This window comes from Periplaneta americana, chromosome 10, assembly GCF_040183065.1.
Source record: "Periplaneta americana isolate PAMFEO1 chromosome 10, P.americana_PAMFEO1_priV1, whole genome shotgun sequence".
NCBI lineage: Eukaryota > Metazoa > Arthropoda > Insecta > Blattodea > Blattidae > Periplaneta > Periplaneta americana.
Window position 1 is genome coordinate 34,531,370 of NC_091126.1, and position 9,663 is coordinate 34,541,032.

Genomic DNA, 9,663 nt, shown 5'->3' on the forward strand with positions numbered 1-9,663 from the left:
TTAATTTCTGAATAGTGAAAATCTGGACATTTTGGCGTTCCAAATTACATTTAAAATAATTCGGGACAGTGGTTTAAAGAGGTCTTATCCCGATTAAATCGCTGTAGGCTATCGTAAGCCTACACAGCCTACTAGTCATATTACTGAATGTTCCGTCGGCTATCATTAATAATTTTATAAACATCGGGAAAGCTTTCCACTAGAATATTAAACACTGAACATGCAGTGTTATGTACCATAAGTACTCCTGAATATAAGGTCAAGTTCATGCTAGTCGCTTAAAAAGTGTACAACATTCCAAACATGTTCAAACAAATATGGAGATAATCAATAGGGACCGGATTTTTATGTAATTACATATTATATTTCTTTCAACCTAACTGTAAATTAATAACAAATCTTTGCACATCTTGTAATTACCATTAATATATTAAAATTTGGCACTATTTTTTTAGGCGGCCGGGTAGCTGCTGGCTACGGACTGGAAGGTCCGGGGTTCGATCCCAGGTGATGACAGGATTTTTTCTCGTTACCAAACTTTCAGAACGGCCCCGAGGTTCACTCAGCCTCCTATAAAAATTGAGTACCGTGTCTTACCCGGGGGTAAAAGGCGGTCAGAGCGTGGTGCCGACCACACCACCTCATTCTAGTGCCGAGGTCATGGAAAGCATGGGGCTCTACCTCCATGCCCACCAAGTGCCTTCATGGCATGTTACGGGGATACCTTTACCTTTTTATTTGCTACATATTTTTACATATTTACCCCCATATTACATAAATCTACATATTTAGGAGTTTTATTCATTTTTACTTCTCTAAAAGGGGAAAAAAACGTTTGCTGGGGAAGTTCACAATTTGAAATACACAGATTTAAAAAGCCTTTTTACCTACCCAAGAAAGAATATATACCGGGACGTAATAGGGGCACTCACCCCGTATCACCCACTGTAAATATGAGTGAACAAAAGGCAACCTTTCTCATACAACTACCTTGTATTGTAAAAGTCACTCAGAAAGTAGCGTTGCCTTCATGCGGTGGAGTGGGACGAGGACGACATGATTTGTCTCGAACTATAATTGTTCTGCACACGTCTTAACAAGCCGTTCCCATGCAATTTGCAACCTTACCCAATCTCTTCCTAATCATTCCAGGGAAAACCGGCGTCAAGTCTGGCATGAGCTGCAATAAAGTAACCGACTTTTGAAAAGAAGCTGAAATAAAGGAACAAACAGGAAAGATGTTGAAAGATGAAAATAAATAGGTTTTCAGGTTATTACTTGACCTCTTTACTTTAAATTTAGTAGACCTATACGGAAATGGGATTTTCCGAGTAATTAGAAAGTATGGTTCTCGGATGGAATAATCCTACCCTTCTGAATGAGACAGGAATGTCACATTTCAAACAGTTTGTAAATGCCTATAGTTTGAGGTTTTAGTAGGTACTTTGTTTCTTACAGAGAGCAGCTAAAATGCATGTGTCCCACATCTCGTATTTTCTCCTAATCCAGTAAAGCGAAACAGTGCTTGCATTACTGTTGTGTCATTCATTTCACTCAGTTCTCTAGTTTTAGTACGTCTTACAGTATAAAGTGCAAGTGAGTTTATCTACTGCTTTTAACTAACTAAAATGGCCCCTGTATCTTCAACCCTAACGACAAAAATAAAATCATGAATTGCGATGGACGAAGCTTTCACTACAGATGTAAAAATAGTGATGTGTCAAGTGTGCGGTAAAAATGTCGGGTGCTCTATGAAATCATGACTGGAGAGCCTTACCTATTCTATACCTGCCAGATATTGATATTAAATAGTTTCATGATTTTACATATTTTGATACATATTCGGCTTATTTTTCTTACATAAATATGTACATATTTCACACCTTGATATTACATAAAAATCCGGTCCCTAATAATCAACATTGTATACACAGTCTAATACATACAGTCGCGCAACTTCAACACTTTTTTTGCCAACATTCGCGACACTAGCGCCCAAGCGGCAGGCAAGGCACTGGTAATAGGGTTGATACAGCCAGCACGTGCTTTAAAGGGATGCGAGATGTTATAATAACGTTTTAATCACGCGTCGGAATAAGGGCAATGTGTGCAATGACGAAAATTGCAGTAACAACAAGTTTAAATCTCCGAATTTGCGTTCTTCAGATTCCCTAAAGACCAAGAGAAAATCATAACTCAGCCATAACCAATAATCCACGTTGTAGGTAGCCTACGTATTGTGTTCTATAAAACATTTATTACTTATCAGTTACCTATTTGTATGTGAGGAAGGACAATTTAAATAAAAACAAAGTAAATACCTGTTACAGTATATTATTTTTTTGCAGAGATCATATGTGTAAATGTGTAACCATTCCGATTTTGGATAATATAGCTACAGTTTTTAATGCAAGTAATTCCATAATTTTTGTATTCGTGTTTTTTTCATTATATTTTTCAAAAGTTGAATGTTATATAGCATTCAAGTAGGTATCATGGTGTTAATTTTGAAAGAATTCATGGAGTATAGTAATCCTTTTGCAAAATATTCACTTCTTGAATAAATCCAGACTGTGTCGATAAATTTCTGATGTGTTGGTGTAGATTCATGTGGCAGACGTATTAAGTTCTCAAGAAATAAAAGAGCCTTTTTAAATTTTATATAAAAAGCAATCTTTTCTGTAATAATTTTCATGACTGTTATTGGTGTTGATTTTACATTCCCAATGATTATTTGAGCCGTTAAGTGCAGAAGTGGTGTAAGTCAAAATCTGGTAATGAGGTTTAAAGTAAAAATTCTGTAAAATACAGCGCAAAGTAGCAATTAATATAGATTCACTGACTATTAATAGTTTAAATACATTCAATATTAACTGCCACTTTGCGCTGTATTTTACAGAATGATTACTTTAACCCCTCATTACCCATTTTTGACTTACACCACTTCTGCTCTGAAAATAAAATTAGGCCTACATTTTCTGAGTTAATTGAAGTTAAAATTTTTTTCAACAAAATTGTGTGTTCATTTATCTGTTCTCACCTACGTCATATTAACAGTAAGTGCATGTAAATTACGTATTATGTAGGTAGGATAAGTTAAAATTAGGCATTATGTGTGAAAACTGGAAATGTAATGTAAAATGCGGTGAACTTGCCATAAAAATTTAAACCATAACATCAGCACTATTTGTGACTCAAAATAATAAAGGAAATACCGGTTCTTAAGAAATGGAAAAATAATGAACTTCATATTAATGTTTAAATCCTCCCCTTTTCTTTATTTTCAAGTTTACCTCAGCGGCCGAGTTTACCTCAATTTGCGGTATGCAAAATCGTTAATTTCCTCAGGAAATAGGGAGAGGAGTTCACCACGCGATGTACCCTACGAGATATGCCCTACAATTTTGAAGCTACTAATTTTTACTCTTCTCACAGGAAATATAAAGTTCCAATGATTCATAAATATATTTAGGAATGAATTGAATTAACCGACCACGCACGAACAATTATATTATTTCAAACCATGATACGTGATCAGGGCCATGATTTAGTTGTAAGGAGCAGAAAGAATTACGTTTATTCCCAGCTTCTGAAACTTATAGATTAACTGCGTGTGAAATTCTTCCAGGATTCTAAAGTAGAATTAATAAGAACCATATACGCTTATTGTATAGCATAAAAATATAAAATAAATTACGCAAAACCCGTTTTCTGATGTGTTATATGTCGTATGTACACTTTTAACTTGCCTGCTGCTAGAGGGCTACTGTCGCGCCAGCTGTCAAATGTTGGCATATTTTATACGTATGAGTTGCGTGACTGTATCTATTAGACTGTGATTGTATACGTAATCGAACGATTTATATCGTGTATACCTATCGATTCCAGAAACCTTCTATAATATGCACAAACTCTATTGTTAAGTAGCGCCAATGTGGGAGAAAGAGGAAGCCTGAGCGAAGTGACCACCGCCGTCTGGATTGTAATAATATATTGCAATCCAGACGGCTGTGGAAGTGGCCATTTAGGTCTTTGACCAGAGATAGTAATCTCCGGAATGATCTGCGGGTTGAATGGAAACATTCGAGGTGCGACCAAAGAGTACAAGAGTTCGACGGATTTAGCTAAGACTGTTATTCAATGCAGAAACGTGTGCTGAAATCTGGAACATAAGAAATTCAAAATTATCAAATTCCTGTTGAGACACATTTTAATCTGCCTTGCTATAGCAACACTAGCAAAATAGTTTCCGGTTTCTGTACAGCACGCGACACTGAAACTTACATTTATCTAAATTCTACGGTGCGGGAATCTGTGACATGTTAGGTTAGTTCATGATTTGCGTATGCCTTGTATATAGGAATCCGTGACAGGTTGAGTTAGGTTACTTTAGAATGTTTGCCTTTCGTATACGTGTCCGTGACAAGTTACATTAGGTTAGGGTAATGTTTTTTTGGTGGGGGGGATGCCTTGCATATAGCCTTGTTCATTTTGAAGTGTGCTATCTCTTTATTTCAAGTGTTAAATGATTTTTAAGTTACCTACACCGATCAATTTTTCCCAATTTTTCAACTTTCTAATATGTTTTCAAGTCAACAGATGACCTATATGAATTCTTCACATTCCAAACTACCTTTTCTGGATAAATCGCAATATAGTGAACGCCAGTAGGGGAAGTTATCCCCACCCACATGAAATGTGTATTCGACACAACACTCGCCTATCACCTAGAGTGACTGATGAGCTAGTAGGGGAAAAGTGGAAGGGGTCATGGGCGGAGCTTCTACGTTCGCTATATTGCGATTTGCACTGCAGTTCGGTATGTCGTATTTTGGTAACGCAACTGTAAAGAATTACTAAATTATAATTTAATATTGTATATCACGGCCCCACGGCACATGTCATGAGATCACCTCAGTCAATAGATAACACTGTTTAGCTGTACGCCGAGGAGATTTTTGACAATGTTAGAGTGGGTTTAATGATCTTGTACGTGCTAATGGTAGACCCATATTCATCCTTCATCAAAATATAAATGTACCACATATTATTGATGCTGAAGTAGGCTATGCTACATTTTACTGTTAAACTGTTAATACATTCTTATTTTTCTTTATTGTGTTCCATAGACATTATATCAACATTGTAATTTTGAGATCTAGAACAAGTCAAACATTATAAAAAAAAAAATATGAATACATAGAAATTTAAGTATAAACATTCTAATTTTAAAACTTAGGAAATTGATAAAGAAACACAGGGATAATGGGCCTCACTTAACATTCACTCTTGTCATTTTTGCTTGAAGCTCTTGTCAGTGTCTCCTTATAAGGCCCTACCTAACCTTATCACCGAAAGAGGGCCACTTGTCGTGTCACTAAGGGCGACTAGGAAGAAGGGAGAAAGGTAGAGAAGGAAACCAAATTTTCTCATGTAGGAATGACAACAATTGACATCAGATCTATTATCCACCTCTGTTCGTTGATAAACATTCTATAAAAATATTCCATATTATATCTTTGGCATGTTCACCATCTTAACAATATTTTTAATTTGATTTGTTCTTCACTTTTGTCTAAACACATCTTTACCATATAGCTACATTTTGTTCATTGGTTGTCAAACAAAATAAACAGTATAAGTATGATATTTTATGTCACTGTATGGAAATGCAGAACGATATGTTTTCTTTATTTCTTCATTTTCACTATGATATACAGCAGGGGCGGCTGTACAATAAGAACTGCAGAGCTGCAGAACCGCCATTTACATGGACTTGTAAAATTAAAAATGTAAAACGTGCTTTTATGTAATCTAGTTCATTGTTTCATTCATATTTCCAATTCATTCTCCTTCGATTCGAGATTTTCTGTTTGTAGGAGCCTTGAACTGCTCGAGAATTTTATCTGTAGTGTACATTTCGGATCTGTGATTGGCAGTTCCTGGAACTCAACGTAGGGTAGTCGGTAGCAGAAAACTGGTTTTCTTCACCATCCCATAAGACTGCATTAGAGCTGCAACCGAAGAGCTCTCTCCGAATATACAAAAGAACCACCAACACCCTAATCTCTTTATGACCTGCGTTAAGAGAACACATAGGCTTCTGGACTTCTGTATATCATTACAGTTCCAGTGTGTTATAATACTGTGGGTGGTGTGATGTGATTAGTCAGTGTGTCTAAGGAAATATTTTATTTTAAAATGAATGAAATGAAAACCTAAACGACCAACCATTTTCTAAATTAAAAGAGAAATTGCACAGAGAACTCCCAGCTCAATGTCTTATAATCCTGTCTGCCAGTACGGCTGTAGGCTAGAAAAGTTGACGTAACGTAATTCGGTAGGAGTTTAAAAGCTTTCGAACGATAGAAAGTTCCTAATCATTGTTCATTCTGGTATCAACATGTGGAGCATATCTCCACTAGGTGTAGTTGTGCCGGATGGGAGAGGTGTAGCACACGGGGTGGGTATGGCGCACAGATTGTTGGAGTACAATTTCAGGTGCACAGTCAACTTTGAGAAGACACTGTAATTACACGTGTTACCTTATTAAGATGCAATAAACAGCATGCGTTTGCTAAATACAATATTTTTCATGCAGAACTGCCAGCCTTTGCAACCGCGGGCTGCTACTGATATACAGTATGATTATTTGTATGATGTCCCACTGTCTACAGGTGACATGAAACAGGCAAGCACACCACAGCTCCTTAACCCAAGTGCAGTCAAGGTGTCAGTAATGTGTATAGTTGTATAGTCAGGAGGCGAGACCTGGCATTTGAGTTACACGAAAAGGGAAAGATTAAGAGAACAGAAAAAGAGTTTTGATGTATGAGGGGTGATGATCATTAATATTACACGAATATACTGACACAGAAGTTCGCTCAGACTAAAAAATTATCTTCTTACTCCATACCCACTGGGGATACAGACGTGGCACATGATAGGATCACAGGACAGGTCTTGCTTCTTCTACTATGCTTATAAATTGGCAGCATTATTTATAGATAAGTGGCAATGTTGCATTCTATAGCCAAGTCTGTTACATTTGTCAATGCTGTCGTTAGTGTGGCTGTGGCTCAGCCTGCTAGCCGAATGAGAGATTTTAACAACAGGACATCAAGAAAATGATAGGACTCTAGGTTTATAGATATTCACTATTTTGTAGGCTAACTACGTGTATACCAGGCCTGCACAAGGTTTGCGCTCTCCGAGCCGGCTCACAGCTCATGAGCAGAATGTGGATATTAGCTGCGCTCTGTATAGGGTGGACTGGAATAAGGGGTGGATCTCGTACAAAATATACACAAAAGGAAGTACTAGTAAGAGTGCTTATGAAATGAATTCCCGTTCAGTGTTTGCAAAACTATCTTGGACTATTATTGATTAATAAAGGAATATTTATTTTACAGAAGTAATAGAAATTCTATAGCTATTTAAATGTAAAATATCATTTTGTTATACTTTTATTTATCAGTACATCAAAACGAGGTTTTATGCTGTTGGCAGTTGAAAGGAACAGTAGCCTACTGATCATAATGAAACATCAGTTACAGATGTTCGATGTCTCCTTTATTAAAGCTGATTATAGAAAACAGTTGCTCACAAATATAAATGTTGAGCCAACATAGCAATCATTTTCACAGCCAGCCTATGTAGTCGTGGATATTATTGCTAATGTTTAGTCTTGTAAAACTCAACCAGGCTAGTAGTATTATTCAAACGATCTTTAGCCCCTAGGTCACATTGAAGATCAATAAGTTCGAGCTGTAAATCGTTAAATGTTATGTTCCGTCTTTTAGATTCCTCCATACTGTACTATAGCAGTAGGTAAGCAACGTGAAACAGTTACTGAGAATAGGCCTACACACTGCATTCCACTAGATAGCTGAGTGGTCGTTTCCCTCTCCTCTACCTACAGTATAGCAAGTCCATGTCATTCTGACATATCTTCCTCTCTGATTCGGCAAGCTGTAAACACCGCTCTCCCGCTCCGAAGGAGCACGCGCGCTCGTTGAGCGCTGTTTGTGCAGGCCTGGTGTATACCTTCTTACTCCACCATTGGAGAAGACTAGAAAAGGGATCTTTAATAAGAGCTAGTTGCCCGTGACAGATATTGGGATGCGGTACCATACAGGGGCAATGGCGAAATGGGACAAGAGAAAAAATTCATAGATACTACATTATATATTAATGAAATACCCCAAAGAATATTGAAGAGAGTTTTCCTGTTTTTTTAGAAAAAAAAATCACCTGAACACCCTAGGAAACGAATTGCGTCAAAAAAAAAAAAAGAAAGAAAATAAGGAGATTTTATCATTCATCCTCTCCTTGCATTCCCCCTACCTTTCTCGCTCACTCTTCCACTCTCTCATTCCTCCATACTTTTTCACTTTTCTCTGTAGCCCATGCCTCTAGTACTATCTAATCTTATTTCCACATTACATACTGTTTCATTAACATACAATTTTACTTACTTGCAGATTCGAGACTAGAACCACCATCTTTCACTTTTATGCCCCACAGTCTTAACTGTTATTCTACACCAGGGGTCGTCAGCACAGAGCACGCTGGGGCTAGCCTCTCTTACCCACGGAAAATGCTGTGCACTATAGTGCTCTCGTAACTGCTAGCGGGTATGCTCTCTATCTCTCCCTGTTGCACGACAGTGCACATGGGACGGGACCGCGTACCCACTTCACATTTCAGCGAGTGCTGACGATCACTGTTCTACATTATCACTTACAAACTAGATGTTTGAAACTCATACAAAAGGTAAAGTCAAACAGAAATACATACTTGAATAATTTCAAGGGAAAAATTGTTCCGGGGCCGGGTATCGATCCCGGGACCTCTGGTTGAAGATACCAGCGCTCTACCATTGAGCTACCCGGGAACTCCACCCGACACCGTCTCAACTTTTCCCTTATATCCACACACCTCGCGTGGGCTGATGGAACGCCAGAGACCCACAACGAGTGCACACAATCTCTGTGTGATTTTGAATTGTGGTTTTCTGTTAACGACACAGTGTACTGTGTCGTTAACAGAAAACCACAATTCCCGGGATCGATACCCGGCCCCAGAACAATTTTTCCCTTGAAATTATTCAAATCTGCTTTACAGGGAGCTTCACCTGAAAGACTAGATTTGCAGAAATACATACAGCTCGCATTACAGTATATCTTATGAAGAAAGATTTTTCCACTTCATCACACAATCCATAATATCAAAATCTACTGTCATAAAAAACACGAAAATTCTCGCGAAAGAAACATTTGTAAATAATAATCTTTACAACAAACCCTCTAAATCCGTCACATGCAAAACACTTAACATCTTCATTTTCCAACAGTAAATGCAAACACCGCTGTCTAAATAACAACGGATCCCACTAGTCTACTATCATTCTACCTCGAAAACAGTGTTGCTTTCACTCTTAACATTTAGGCTTCACGTAGCAACATAATTCATAACCACGTCGAACATCGGCCAAGCATCAGGAACATAACCAGTGCTACCGCAACAATGAACATAACAGAAGACACTATGTCTAGCAGTTTGAAAGGCCTCATAACTTTAGTAAGTCTAACAGCAACAATTCTCGGTTCCAAACAAGATACTGTACAATGTACAATACACTATAAAAATAGGTGTAATGAA

At 37.6% G+C, this 9,663-nt stretch overlaps 1 non-coding gene across 1 annotated transcript; it reads right to left on the reverse strand.

Moving 5' to 3' along the window:
• Window positions 1-8,824: 8,824 nt before the first annotated feature.
• Window positions 8,825-8,896, reverse strand: TRNAK-CUU (transfer RNA lysine (anticodon CUU)). The gene has a single exon. It is a non-coding gene; the product is annotated as a tRNA-Lys (tRNA).
• Window positions 8,897-9,663: the final 767 nt, after the last annotated feature.